The sequence below is a fragment of the Elaeis guineensis genome, chromosome 14 (assembly GCF_000442705.2).
Source record: "Elaeis guineensis isolate ETL-2024a chromosome 14, EG11, whole genome shotgun sequence".
Classification (NCBI taxonomy): Eukaryota; Viridiplantae; Streptophyta; class Magnoliopsida; order Arecales; family Arecaceae; genus Elaeis; species Elaeis guineensis.
The window spans coordinates 56,798,431-56,814,709 of record NC_026006.2 but is presented as its reverse complement, the minus strand read 5'-3'; the positions used below and the strand labels follow the sequence as shown (position 1 = coordinate 56,814,709).

The 16,279-nt window shown below is 37.5% G+C and overlaps 1 pseudogene; it reads left to right on the top strand.

Annotated features, from left to right (window-relative positions):
- The first annotated feature begins 2,561 nt into the window (after positions 1 to 2,561).
- Positions 2,562 to 8,709, top strand: LOC140853635 (uncharacterized; annotated as a pseudogene).
- The last annotated feature ends 7,570 nt before the right edge of the window (positions 8,710 to 16,279 follow it).

Sequence of the window (16,279 nt, the reverse complement as noted above, 5' to 3'; positions counted from 1 at the left end):
AGTCGCTTAGATGCTCCTGCACGTTTTGTCCCTCAGTCATCTGCAGTTGGTAGAACTGCCTCCAGAGAAAAAGAGTGTTGGTGTGAGACTTCGCCATATACAACTCCTTGAGCTTCGACCACAGCATCGTCGGAGAAGTCTCGCTTAGTAATGGATCACCACTTCATCCGCTAGGTACATGCGGATGGTACTCACCGCCTGCATCTATAGTCATTTTCAATCCCACACCTAATGGTGGCGGCTTCTCATCGCACAAGAGAGCATCGATCAACCCTTGTTGGATGAGCACATCCTTCACCCTTACTTGCCACAAGGAGAAATTGCTCTTACCATCAAATTTGTTGATCTCCATCTTGATTGATCCTGTCTTCTCCATCTTCAGTTTGCTCACCACCGCTGCAATCTGCGTCTTTGTACCGCCTCGCTCTGATACCACTTGTTAGGTGGAGTTTGGCTAGGACACCACCTCTCAGACTTTTTCAGTACCATGCGATGCAGCAGGAAGAAAAAAAAATAAAACAAAAATAATCAAAATACGTGAATCAGCCACAAAAGGACTCGCCTCCATGGGGCATGCAAACTTCACTATGAAAAAAAAATTTTACAAGAGGAGATCTCATCTTCAACCCTCGTACATCCAATTTCTCTCTCACCAGAAGTTTCCCACACAACAACTCTCTCTCTTGAAAAACCCCCATGAACCCTAAAGTGACCGGCGTCTACTATCCAAGAGCCTCCTGCTCCTTCTCTCTCAGTGACGCGCGCTTCTTTCTCTCCTCATGAATTCCGTACGGCATGTCCATGGCAAAAAAAAAATAGACCGCACCCTCTGTTTCACCGATCAGGCCCTATTTAAAGGGCTTAAACCTAATTAGAGGAAAATTAGGAGTCCTAAACAAAGCCAAATCAAGCCCCAAGCCGTTGGATCAAGACCGGGACATCCCTGGGCTATCTGATCGTGACAGGTCCACAGAATAGTACCGTAGATTACGTGAAATGCCTTCGTAACGTCCAAGCGATCCACGCGGTCCGCCATGGACCACCCGATCCACTGTGGACCGGGGTACTGGCCCAGGCGCAGCGCCTGGGCTTGGGCCAGCCCGCGCGCGCGGGCCTGGGCCGCGCTCGCGCATGGGCTGGGCTGCATGCTCCGGACATTGGCCCCGCCTGGGCTGTGCTCCACCGCTTGCGGTCGCACCGCCGCCGCTCCACCGGCGGTCCTCCACCGCCTCGGGTCTCATGCCGACTTCAAAAGCACGTATCTTCTCCGTCCGAGATTTGTTTGGGATGATCTTGATCTCGTTGGACTCCATTTTTCGTTGTAAACCTCGCTGTCAACTTAATGTGGATTGAATCTCGAGATATCAGATCCTAACAGATGATACATATCTAAAATCAATGAATTAACTGTAACATATACCCAATAAGATTTTCATACAGTAAGAAAGTATACAAACAACACAAACTAAATAATTTTTTTGCAACATGTGTATCGTACCCATTTACAGCTTGTAACACAATCTCTAATAGGCATTTTGTTCGAAAAAGAAGTTTATCCCGATTAAAAATATTGCAAAGATGGGAATTTTGAAGTTGATGGTTGGATTTTTTTGAAAGTTATGACCACAAAGTTGCGAATATTTATCTTCCTCACAACTAAGGCATGGGCTTGGATACAAGAATGTTAGAGGAAGCTTAGAAATTGACCAAATAAAAAGAATGGTAAGGAAGAACCCTATTGGGATGATATAGCATTTGAAATGAAGAATAAGCAAGCCTCTATGAAAATATCTTTGTCAACAAATTTTATAAACCTTGATAACTAGAGACCATTTGAAAGAAAATGGCAAAGTATTTTTGGTTGATTGATAATAAAAAACATATGAAAACAACTAGAGTATAGAACAAAAATTGAAATATGCAAATAGAAAAGGAAAAAATATACAAACAAATAAAAGTTGGAACAAGGGGAGAAAGATAATTTTCTTGAATAAAAAGGCGGTTTAATGTATGAGCCTCTCCTGCAATTGTAAAATCTAGAAGGATTAGACATAAGCAGCAATGTCTAGGCATGCGGATAGATTGTTTCTATATTTTAAATCCATGACCTCCATGTTATAATAAAGTAATCTTATTTTTGTGCCAAAGCTTCCCTCAAAATAAGTGGGAGCAAAAATAACTATCTTGAATGCTAACACTAAATTTTTCCATATTCTTCTTCCCTAGCAGCTTAACCATTGAACAGAAAACAACTAGGTTAGATGGTCTAATGGCATAAACAAAATCCAGTGGGGCGTGTTTGATTGTGGGATACTCCTTTATATCTAGGTGATAAAATAGGTGCTTCACAAATAATTTTTTTGGTACTTGTTTCATAGTGAAAGCATACCCTACCAAAAAGGCGGAACATAATGATCACAGTTTAACCTCATTTTTTTTTAGCTTCAAGTTATTCATTAACCCTCTTAATTCCCCAGTCAAAGGGGCCTGAAATGTGCATGCTGGTATTGTTTTCATTCAAAGTAAGACTTTAAATCAATCTGTTCTTCAATCACACTTTTCATTCCCTCCTCACTCCTTTCCACTCATAAAACTTCATTCCACCACCAATGCCACCACCTCCAACCCAACCGCACCAGGCACTGCATCCATGCAAACTACCAATCAGAGTATTCCAAGCCACAGCCAAATAAGCCACTTCACCTTCCAACAGAGTGGCGACAGTAGCACCACCCCTACCTTCGATTCATCGGTGGAGACTAGCATCGATAAAGACTTCCTATTCTTCGACGACAGTAGATCGGGTAATTTGAGTAGTATAATCCCTGAGTGTTGCCTCAGGTCCTCCCCAAGACACTCTTCCCCCAGCCAGCATAACAACAGCTTGTGTGAGTGCATGTGATTGCCACAGATTCTTTAGGGCAAGGCCCTAAAAATTATGCTAGACCTGCTATGCACCTCACTGTTTAATCTCAAGACCCATAGAATTCTTCTGGATCTGAAAAAAAATGGAAAAAGATATGAGCTTTACGGGCTCAGCAAGTTACCAATATCTCTGAGAGATCAAACATAACTAATTTTCAGAAAGATAACCATATAACAATAATATATAACAAAATCATTTTTGTTTGAAACATGCCATGTAATTTTATAAATATCCAAAAAAATTCGCTCTCAATCTTTGGTGACTACGGCTACGATCTATCCCATAACAAGGTTCGAAAAAGACTTGCCTCTGAAAATAAACATGCGACGCATTAGCGTGTGCTAGCAATCAGCCCTGACTGGCTATGCTCGAAAGAAACTAGCTCTGATTCATATAGCCATGATTCATCCCATGACAAGGCAAGAGACTAGTTTTGAAATATATACACGATGCATCAGCGTGTGTCAGTGATCAGCTCCAACTGACTAGATCCGAAAGAATTAGCTCTGCCAGCGATCAGTCCCGACTGGCTAGGCCCGAAAGAAATATGTTTCCGACGTGTGAACAATGATCAGTCTAGTTGGAGCTAAATCCAGATCATAGTCTAGCTTGAGAGTTTTTTTTCTCATAATTTTGTTCATAATCAATTTTTTTATAAATAATGATACTTATTTTTATAACAGTATCAACTCAATTTTTATATAATCCAAAAAGTAATAAAATAATTTTATTCAAAATTTCATGCATCAATGAACATATATAATTTTTTTTCAGAGATCATACAATATTAATACAAGAAAGTTATTTCCTTCCAAAAATTTGTATCACGCAAAAATAACATCATGCTTGATTCAACTTTTCTAAATTACCTTTCATAAATAAATACATAATTCCAAACTATAATAATTTTTAAATATTTTAAATATAAAATTTAATTTTTAAATACGTAAATATGTATATAAAAATAGATCCAAAGATAAGAGGAAACTTACATTAGTAAAATTCAAAAGTCATGATTTTCGGTATGTGGCTTGATCCTCAGATCCGTGCTTTACTCGATCTAGATCAATATCCTAGATCAGATCTAATTCATTGATCAAAAATTAATTAATTAGATTTGATCTAGTAAATCAGTAGAGATACAAATAAAAGAATAATCAAGATCCGATCTATTTGATCTGACTCAATTAACCTGAAAAAAGGAGATGCTCGGCTAACATCACAATGTGGGTCAGATTATGGGATGAATTTAAATGAATCGGATCCATTTTCTTTTCTTGTCTCTTAGATCTCTCGTTCTCTTTCTCTCTCTTCTCTTTCTTTCCCCCTTTCTTTCTTTTCTTTCCCAAGCCGAATCGGTGGCTTTCTTTAAGAAAAATAGGATGAAGAAAGAGGGGTGGGGTTGGCGATGGCCGACGGCCAAAACAACCAAGCGGTGGCGGTTGAAGCATTGGCAACAGCAGAAAATTTCGATCATGAGAGATACACAAAATATGCAAAGAAAATTGAGAATCCAAGGCTTTTAAGAGGAGTAATGGTAGCGATGCTTGGCTACGATGGCTCGGTGGCTACCAGAGGTGAGGAGAGGTGGAGGATTTGGTGATGGAAATCGATTGAGAGATGGAGGGTTTATATAGAAGAGGATTAAAAAGGATAGGATTTTACTTCTCCTCGGATAAAGCTGGATTCTGCCGGCATGATCAATCCAAATTCTTCTCCATCGATGTACAACTCCTATCAGGTCACACATAGCCCTTATCCTCTACCTATGGCTGCAGATTAACAGGAAACATGGTTCCCCTATTTCACCCAAACTCTTTTCTTCAACGTATTTCTTCATTTTTTTTCCATGAGTTCCAATGAAGTCAGCAAAGGATGCCGGCTTCAAGGTGAACCAAGTCCAAAGGGATCGATTCTCACATTCTCCCCCCTTATAAAAATTTCATCATCGAAATTTCAGAAATCTAAATCTTCCATAGTTAAAGGTGCTCGCTCCAAAAATTTACTATACCAATTTGTCCGGCTTTGGTATTTCTATATGCTCGCAAGCAATCTGACCCCTCAAGTCCATCACAATGCTCATGCATATTTTTATACCAAAGCACAAACTCTTTTCAAAAATACTTCATAATTCGGCACCTCCAAGTCAATTTGAAATTTTTGCCTCTTTGATGTACAATCAAAGATCTCATCTTTTTTCAATCAAAATCTATGTGATTATCAGATCAAATCTTATTTAGACTAATAAGATTAGCATTACTTAAATGACCAAGACTCTGAGATTGAGATACATACATGCTCATTCAAAAATTAGTTAGGATCAATTAGATGTAGAAGCCTTACAACAAGATTGATTATTAAAATTAATTATACTTAGAATAGATCTTGAAATAAATTTCGGCATAAATAGTATGATAAAGTTTCGATCCCACAAAAGATAATGGCCCAGCCAGATTAAAATCAAATAATCAGATGACTGTGAAGGTGGTTATGATTATATAGTAACGGCTTTAAACAACATTGGTCCATCATGAATATAGAAATGATCTTAAAATTGAATCACAAAAATTAAATCCAAAAAGATAAAGTATTGATATCATGATTCCTATGTTGAAGTCGAGATCATAAGGAGGGAATGAATCAAGTAGAATTTGTTTAGATACTTAATAGACCAATTTGATCAGCAATCAACTAACCTCATATGTAAGGTGGTCAAAACTTTCCTTAGCACAATCAATATAGTCTTATCATAACTAGTCTAAGAATTCATGGTACTCACACTTTTTTTTAATGATTAAAAACCTCTTATATTAGAAAATTATAGCTTCCATCATAATAAATTTCAAACTACAATCAATATCTTTGATCAATTTTAAATGACTCAATCACCATACTTCTGCTATATGACTCTGATTTATATTCTCCATTTTTTTTCTTGATCCTAGATTTAAATTCTATAAAATTCAAGCAAAGATTTTGTTGTCAAATTTACTAGATCATAACTATGTCTCGAGATAATTATCATATTCGTATCATTGTTTGATCAAGATGCTAACTTTCTATCAATTCAAGATTGCTATCACATCATATCCGATTGAATTTTCAAAAATAAATCCAATGCTTAGCACAACATAATACAACCAAGCTATATTACTAAAATATATATTTTCTTCTATATCAATTATTTAACCTTGATATCTTCCTCAAAATTTAATCTGTGTCAATCTTCTATGCTTTAATCCTAAGTATCATAATTCATATATATAAAGAAAAACTCAAATATTGTGTAACAATTTAATCGACTTTAGACATCCATAATTAATTTGAGATAATCAATCAAAACCCTAAATTCTATCCCACTCTCATTACTAATTTAAGTTCTCACGATCTTTAATCTAAGCTCTGATACCACTCTGTCATGCCCCGAATCCAGCATGCAGATCGGGCACATGATGGATGCACACTCCTTAGGACAAAGTCCTACAGAATATACCAGGCCTGCTATACTCCTCACTGTTCGATCCAAATCCCATAGAATTCTTCTAAATCTGAAAAAAATAAAAAAAATGTGAGCTTTACGGGCTCAGTAAGTTATCAATATCTCTGAAGGATCAAGTATAACAAATTTTTAGAAAGATATCCATATAATAATAATATATAACAAAATATTTTTTTTTTGAAACATACCATGTAATTTAACAAATATCTAAAAAAATTCTCTCTCAGTCTTTGGTGACTACGGCCATGATCAGTCTCGTGGCAAGGTCCGAAAGATACTAGCTCCTGAAAATAAACACGCGATGCATCAGCGTTTGTCAGCGATCAATCCCAACTGACTAGGCCCGAAAGAAATCAGCTCTCATTCATATGGCTACGATTCACCTCGTGATAAGATAAGAGACTAGTTCTAAAATGTATACACGATGCATCAGCATGTGTCAGTGATCAGTCCCAACTGGTTAGACCCGAAAAAACTAGTTCTGCCAGTGATCAGCCCCGACTGACTAGGTCTGAAAGAAGTATGTTTCTGGTATGTGGCCAACGATCAGTCTCTTTGGCTAGACCCAGATCATAGTCTAACTAGAGAGTTTTTTTTTTAATAATTTCTTTCACAACCAATTTTTTCATAAATAATGTTACTTATTTTTATAACAGTATCAACTCAATTTTTATATAATCTAAAAAGTAATAAAATAATTTTTATTCAAAATTTTATGCATCGATGAATATATATAATTTTCTTTCCAAAGATCATGCAATATTAATGCAAGAAAATTATTTCTTTCTAAAAATTTGTATCATGCAAATGTAACATCATGCTTGATCCGACTTTTCTAAATTACTTTTCATAAATAAATACATAATTTTAAACTTCAATAATTTTTAAATATTTTAAATATAAAATTTAATCGTTAAATATGTAAATATATATATATATAAATAGATCCAGAGATAAGAGAAAACTTACATCAGTGAAATTCAAAAGTCATGATTTTTGGTACATGGCTTGATCCTCAGATCCGTGCTCTACTCGATTTAGATCAAAATCCTAGATCAGATCTAATTCATTGATCAAAAATTAATTAATTAGACTCAATCTAGTAAATCAGTAGAGATACAAATAAAAGAATAATCAAGATCCGATCTATTTGCTCTGACTCAACTAACCTGAAAAAAGGAGATGCTCATTTACATCGTGATGTAGGTCGGTTTATAGGATGAATTTAAACAGCTCGGATCCATTTTCTTTTCTTTTTTTTCTTCTCTCTTTTTTTTTCCTTTCCTTTTTTTTCTATCATTTTTCTTTTTCCTTCTCTTGTCTCTCAGATCTCTCGTTCTCTTTCTCTCTCTTCTCTTTCTTTCCCCCTTTCTTTCTTCTCTTTCTCAAGCCGAATTGGTGGCTTTCTTTAAGAATAACAAAGGATGAAGAAGGAGGTGTGGGGTTGGCGATGGCCGACTGCCCAAAGGACCAAGCGGTGGTGGTTGGAGCATTGGCAGCGGAAAATCCTGATCGTGAGAGATACATAAAATGTGCGAAAAAAATTGAGAATCCAAGACATTTAAGAGGAGTAATGGCAGCGGTGCTTGGCTACGGTGGCTACTGGAGGTGAGAAAGGAGGAGAAAGACGATGGAGGATTTGGTGATGGAAATCGATCGAGAGGTGGAGGGTTTATGTAGAAGAGGATTAGAAGGGATTGGGTTTTATTTCTTCTTAGATAAAGCCGGATTCCACCAGCTTGATCAACTCAAACTCCTCCCCACCGGCGTACAACTCCTATCAGGTCGCACATAGCCCTTATCCTCTCCCCATGGCTGCAGATTAACAGGGGATATGGTTCCCTTGTTTCACCCAAACTCTCTTCACCGCATTTCTTCATTTTTTTCGTCGGTTCCTATGAAGTCGGCAAAGGATGCCGGCTTCAAGGTGAACCGGGTCCAAAGGGACCGGTTCTCACATTTCCCCTCTTAACCAAGTTATGAGTCATGGATCTAGCAGTGCCTCCTCTTATTCTGCAACAAATAGGGCATTTTTTGATGCCTATAGTGGAGTGGGTGCAATGAGCTCAGAGGACTTCTCTTGCTTTTCACAGAAATGAACGCTGATTTCTGGGTGGATGAGCCATTATGGGAACTTAGTGCATGTGAGTTCCCTGCCAGCAATGCTAGCAGCAGGGGGGATCTTAGCACTTCTCTGATGCAAGGTCCACCTTGTGTGTCATTGCTCCAGGCTTCAGAGTCGTACTCTCCATCAACTTCCTCACTGTCTAATGTTTTGACTTAGGCTACTCACTTATTTGAGCATTAGGTACTAAATGCCTTGGGAGATGCTTGCTTTGTGGCTTAAACCTCAGGTCTTTACTGCATTGGACATCTCTGGGTGTTTTGTTCTCTTTCTATTTTGATTCCATGCAAATCATGATCCCTGAGAAATGCTTAGCTGTTCAGGATCATAGTATGCATTAGCTGTTGCCTTTAGTAACTTATTTTCCCTTTGAACTGAGTGGCCTTTTCAAGACCATGCGTATCTTGGCATCTTGGGATTTGCTTATGAACAAAAGGCGTCATTGCGGGGAAACAAAGGATCGAGTCCTAGTCTACGAAAAAAACAGGATCACATCATACTATTGACGTTGTATAGGTTCAGGTACTAAACCATCTTAAGGTCTTATTACAAGCACATATTGTTCGAAATTAATCGACTTTCCTAGATAATTGCTATGTTGTTTTTGTAATGATATTCAACCAAGATTATGGAGAATTAAACTGCTTTTGACAAAATCTGAAAATTAAAAAGAACTTGCCTAGATCAAAGCTATGAGAATACTATGTTAAGAATGTTATTTGCTCATGTGGATCTGCAATGAATTAATCCCTAAGATAAAAACAAACTTGCTCTGATCTTCATTTAGTGAGAATGATTGTTGGGATATTTGACCCAAATGACTATCTTGCGCATAGCAAATGCCTATTAATAAGTCATAAGTTTCTAAGGGGGCCAACAAATGGGCCCGATGTCTCTCTGACCCGATAATTAGTATCGAGGCTGGATTTGATAAGGTCGTATCACATCCAAACTTTCGGATGCCCAAAGAAGAAAAAGTGTGAAAAAATAAGGAAAAAAAAAAGAAGAAGATGGAGTCTCTGTCTCAGAAAAAAGAATCTCTTATCATATGATATCAATAGGTAGAAAGAAAAAGAGATTATTTTAAATGAGCCTAAAATAGTTAGATTCATAGCCTATCTATGGACATTGTTTGGATAATCGAGAAAGGTATAATATTTCAAAAATATCGTATTTATTCAAAAACTGATATTCTCTTCCAAAACATCCCAACTCTTTAGAAAGATGTATCACAATAAAAAAGAGTTTTAACATTTTTAAATAACTAAAATTTAGAGATAAATTTTTTTGAATAAAACTCCAACATATACTACCTTAAATTCTTAACACAATTCTTTAAAAAAAAAAAAAAACAGCTTGAAAGTTTACTAACACTTTTAAACTCGATCTTTTCTTGGTGTAGTAGTGGTCACCTTGCTACCAAAACCAAACAATGAGGTTTGGAATTCAATATGTGCTAGTCTTTAACTATCTTCAAATATAGTTCATGTGGAAACACTGTGGAGTAGATGAAAGTGATTAAGCTGGTAAAATATTGCATGCCTCTACCCGATCTTTTAGTTTAAAGTATCTACATGGCATGTCCAAGAAACATGTATACTTTGTTGTGTAGCTCTAGCATGATTAGACACATGACAAGCTAGCACTTGGTGCAGGTTAGTAATTAAAACTATAGCAACTTGTTGTTCTGTATAGTTTCTCTAGATGCCTTGCATGGTTCTGCTGATGAGGTTTTTTAATTTCTGGGATTTATGAGACTTAACTTCTGGGAGCAACATTATAGTTAAGGATATAACTACATCATATAATGTTAATGCAAATATTTGGTTATGGATATAACTACATTATAGTTAAGGATATTCCAAATATTTGGTTATGCTTACACCAATGAGCTGCAAGCATGACCCATTAGGAGAAGTTTACATGTGGAAGTGGCATCAAATGCGAAATGTTTCCATATATATATATATATATATATATTATTCTTCTTATTCATTGCTCTTGATAAATTGCTAGTGCTCTCCATCTTTTTCATGCTTTCTGTGGGTGCCTCTTATTTTTCTCACAATTGGCTCTTAGAGCTTGTTAGATGATTGATGATGTGGAATAAATATAGATACAAAAAGGAAAAACATGTGTGTCGATAGATGAATCTTGCCTTTTAAATATTAGGGTAGGAAAAAGATGAAGTTTAAACTTGAGCATTCTCAAAATTTTCAATCAGCCTAGATTGAGTGTTGGCTAAAGAAATATAAAATCATCTTTATGGATAGTAAGCCAATGTTATAAAAAAGAATGGTTACGTTAATTGAATTGATAAGGTCACTAGATGTCAATGCAATTTTAGTTTGACTTTCTCACTTCTTGATTCTATATAATAAAAAAGATTAAACAAAAAAAAAAAAAAAAAGGAAGGAAAGAGAGAGAAAGAGAGAATGGGTGCACTTAGGTCCATGAAGGAAATTTTGTTTTTGATAATTTTGAGGAATATATGAAAAATAATGGAACAAGCATAAGAGACAATTACGACTATGGTAGAAATATCATTTTATGCAATATATGCACTACAATAACCAAAATTCTTGTCCCTCGCCAATTCATCCAAGGACGAGGGAGAATGTCATAGAGGTTGCTAAAATTTAGTCTCTAAACAAGCTATGAGATCAGCTAGGATTTCTTCTAGCAGCAACTTTTCTTACACTAAAATGGATTTCGTAAAACTACTACGTCCTACGTGCAATGCACACGAGAGGGTAGATAAATAGCTGTGATATTTATGATTGATGAAAAATTCCATCCTTAATTTCAGTTTGTTTCTCTTCAGAACTTTTCCTAGTCCCTAAAGGCATGAGAAATCTTAATATTTTATTAAAATTCTTAATTTCCTGCTGTGATTCTTCCAATCCAATCTCCAAATAGATGTTTTATTATGTTTTTATTTTAATTATTGTTATGTTATTACTTGATGTGGATGTAAATAGGGAGGTTATGGGCATGGGACCAGGCTTCTCGTTGAATCGCCCAGTTGGTTTTCTGTCTTTGCTATTCTCCATGAAAGCACGAATTCTAATCAGGATTAGATATGATAAATGTCGGTTTAAGAGGGACATTTTGGGGTCCTTGTAGTCAATGAATTTTTAATTTTAGTAGATATATTTTCTCTCCTAGCAATCAACCCCTTCATAGCGTTGGTTAGAAATGTAATGACTGCCACGGACAGTCTTATGGATACTATTTTTGTATTGATCTGGTCCAATGGACGCCATTGAGGGCCGTAATCGCTCTCTATTTAGTCCCACATCGCCTTAATACAAAATAAATAATGCTTCAAGGGACGGAAGTTGCAATACCGCGTTGCCGAGCTCACTAGCGAGAGCTTGTGACCCGAGCGGGGCAGTGGGTGGTTCGGATGCAAGGTAACGCCTTTGGGTCTGGGTGCAACAGGGGCGTATGGCTGGCTCGCCCGTTCTAAGTTGGGCAGCTTGATGTGCGGCTCGGGCGAAGGCCTGGGTCGCGCCTCCATTGAAGTGGAAGGGACCGCGTGAGGCTGGCTTCACAGAGCAGCGAAAACCTCCCCCTCTCAACGGTGGAAGGATAACGGGCTGCCGCACCGTGTACCCTCCGCGGCCCACGGGCATACCGTTGCGGACAACCACTTTTTTCCTTTTCTTTTTTTTTTTTTTTTTGTCTTTTCTCCCATTAAATGGCCTATTTATTTACAGGTATTCTCATTTTTCTTTGCAATATTCACTTTTTTCCTTTTCTTTTTTTTTTTTTTGTCTTTTCTCCCATTAAATGGCCTATTTATTTACAGGTATTCTCATTTTTCTTTGCAATATTCACTTTTTTCCTTTTCTTTTTTTTGTCTTTTCTTTCATTAAATGGCCTATTTATTTAAGGTATTCTCATTTTTCTTTGCAATATTAAATATATTTTATTTGGAGTAATCTCAAATAAAATATATTTAATATATTTTCTTTGCAATCACTTGTGGGATAACTATTCCAGCGGGGACAAAATGTTTCTATTCCAACTTTTAGTGAATTTATATCTGATTATCAGTTATTATTCTGATAGGGTGCTGATCTCAACTCCTAACCATCAGCCCGGTGCGATCTTCTCCTCACCATATTGCCATTTGTTTCATCTTACTTGTTCTCCTCCTGTCTTCACATTATACCACCTCTGTCTCCTTTGGCTCTCATGTACATGCATACCTCTTCCACGTATTCAATAAAATGGGTGGCTCACCCTCCCCTTCGCTCCCCAATAAATAAATAAATAAATAAGTTTGCAAGCTTCATCTCCGGATCTGGACATTTTGGATCGGGTCAATGTCACGCTGAATCTTGACCCGGTAGGATGAGCCACGTACAGTCTGCCAACGAGTTAAGCTGGGCCAAAATCATGAGCCGATGAGTGGTTAAGCAGGCTGGGTCTGGCCCGGTGTCAATCCTACGCAATTGCAGACATAGGCAATCAAATTTCTTATGTTCCATTTGTTTAGAAATTCTTTGTGTACCATCCACGGTGTAGAAAATCTAACATAGAATGCACCACTTCATTCTATTAGACCATATAGCCACCGCTTTGTAGCACATATTTAATATCCGCAGTTCTACTTTTTCATTTAAAATTTTGAATGACGAAAATATCATTCTTAAAAATTATGACATATCTTCTTAAAAATTATGACAAGCCTTCGTAAAAATTATAATATTTTTCTTTTCTACATAGGATGTCATAATTTTTTCATAGGATATCATAATTTTTGTGAAGGGATGTCATAGTTTTTTTTGGAAAGAAAGAGATGTCATAATTTTTTTTGGAAGGGAAGTCATAATTTTTTATAAAAGGATGTCATAATCCTTTATGAAGTGATGTCATAATTCTCTGAAGGGATGTCATAATTTTTTCAGAAGAGAAGGGGTATCATAATTTTTGTGAAGGAGTGTCATAATTTTTTAAAATGAGTGTTCTATAATTTTTAAGAAGGATATTTTCGTCATTCAAAATTTCAAACGAAAAAATAAAATTATGGATATTAAATGTACGTTGGAAAGTAATGACTATATAGTCCAATAGAATGAAGTAGTGCGCTCCACGTCAGATTTTCTATACTACCGGTGGTGCACAAAGAATTTCTCTCCATGTGTTATGTTCCATCTGAGTACTTATCCCTACCAGACACAAGGCATGTCAAGGATCTCAAAGGCATGCAAACATCTTTTTTATGTATGCATACATTGCTCTTTCATATATACCCATTGAGCCCTCTATTAATCGAAGGGCCAACAATCTCAAATGAATAGCGATCAATGGTCTGGACATCCAATAGATATGTCATTTGTAAGTGTAATGCTCGATCTAAAATTTGAAGGGCATTGCGTAAAAGCAAAATAAAGTCAATCAGTTTATAACCTTGGAGCTGAACATTGCAAATAAAATATCCTCTAAGTTTCTAATATACATGAGCTATGTCTTCGATCTTCAGCCTTTTATTTGGTGTGCAATCATACAAGCAAAATCAAGTAATAAATAATATTATCAAATTATGAGGCCATAACTATCATCATGCTTCTTTCTGGTCAGCCATCATGTACACTTTGTTGGGTAGTTCCAGCATGATGAGACACATGATACGCTAGCACTTGGTGTTGGCATAACAAACAAAACTATAGCGTGCTCGAGTTCTCTGCTGTGCACTATATGGTATGGTGCACAGCATATCGTCCATCGTATGATGAACAGCTGCATGCAAATATACATCCATTGCATAAGATCGTGCATAGCCATTTATTGTATGGATGGAATGTACTGTGCATCATATGATGTGATGCATGGCAGGGGATCCGCAACCAAAATTATAGCATTCCTGTTGTTCTGCATTGTTTCTGTGGATGCCTTGCTATTATAATGTGCATGGCTCTGCTAATCAGTTACATGACCCATTGGTTATGCTTACACCAATGACCAGCAAGTTGCATGGCCCATTAGGTGCAGTTGACATGTGGCAGCTGCATCGAACGTGAAGTGCTTTCACATATATTTGTACCATCACCGGTCTGAAGCTGATAAAAGGCTACCCTAATTAGTGAGCGGTGGGATCATCGGAAGATATTGTATCATCACCGAAAAAGATGCACACAGTCAAGGCTGAGACCAAAAGCGATAATGTGAATAAGAGAGAGATGGTGCTAGACTCCGCTCGGCACCAAAAAGAAGAATCTACAAAACAAGTTCCACCGGAGGTAGCTCCGATGAGGACCCTCCGATGCTCAAGTCAGAAAGATGGTTCGAGAGGAAAGAGTGACAGAGTCTCTAGGTCGCAAAAATAGTGTGTGCATGCTCTCCTCTTTTTGGAGAGGTTTCTGCTTACCTCAATTTATAGAAGGAGCAAAATGAATGGTGAGGGATAGATGATCATGTCGATCATATCTTATCATATAGTGCTGCATGGTGCCGTGTGGACATCTTTAAATATTGATGGTGAGCGTGCCTTCTACTTGGCGTGCTTATGGCAGCAGATGCTACCGAGTGTGGGGTATAATAAATGACCCTGTGGGCATATTTAATGAAATCATAGTATCCCATCACGGCACGCAGGCCGACTAGAGTATGATGTCTGAGTGATATGACCTTGATGTGGTCTGTCAGAATCGTATGATGGTCATACTCGGTGCTCAGCTGGTCGGCTGAGATCTATGTTGTCAGAGTCTGCAGAATGAGACCGTCGGGTTGCCTTGTCCTCGATTGACGTAGTCGGCCGTCAATTGAGTATGGCCTTAGTCACAGACCGAGCGTCGTTGGGTGCTAGAAGCCGTGGATGGTATATTAATCTTAGTCAGACTGGTGCCGATCAAAGAGAGCAGCCTTTCGTCAGTTGGGTATCCACGTCGGTGCCCGACGTCGACCCTACCAATCGGGACCCGTCAATCCGAGCCGGATTTATTAACGGTGGCTTAGTTAGTGTAGCTTCTTTGATCAGCTCAGATACGAGAAGGCTGGATAGTCGGCTAAGCGATGAAAATCTACCCCAATATTTTTCTTGACTGCCTCTTATTTTTCTCACATTTGCCCTTAGGGCCCATGAGGGAAGGGCTCAAATCCTCTGCAGTGTAGAATTTGTATTGAAAAGGACCGTGCAGTGGTAGATTGGTGCCATATGAAGTCCTTTTGGTTCGGTGGCTCTAATAATGAGAACCAATATCTAATCCTACGGCGAAAAGTAACAACACCATCTTCTCTTCTCTCCTCTTTTCCTTTCGAGAAGAAAGACTTATATGGCTGCTTCCTCAAAGAAGCCATAGATAAGGAGCATAAGAAAGAAAAATGTGTAACTCTCATCATTGAGAGAGAATATCAAGGGCTCAGATCCCTTGTTGAGAAGGAAGACATGATTATTACCTTTTGGGAGCCATTGATGAGGAACGCTATTGAAAGAAAATTATTGAAGGAAATATGAGGCAAGAAGAAAAGTAAGGGCTCGAATCACTTGACAAAAAGAAAGGCAAGGATTCCATCTCAAGAAAGCTATAGATGAGTAGCATTATCGAGAGAAGAAGAGCGACAGCGATAGAGCCTGACATCAAATATTGAGAGGACAAAAAAATAATTTACTCTTGGAAAAGAGTTATGGCTCGGATTTTTGAGGGGCTTGGAAAAGAGATGTATGGGATTGTACTCTTGGAAGGACATCATTATGTTTCGAGTTGGTTCTTATTAGCTG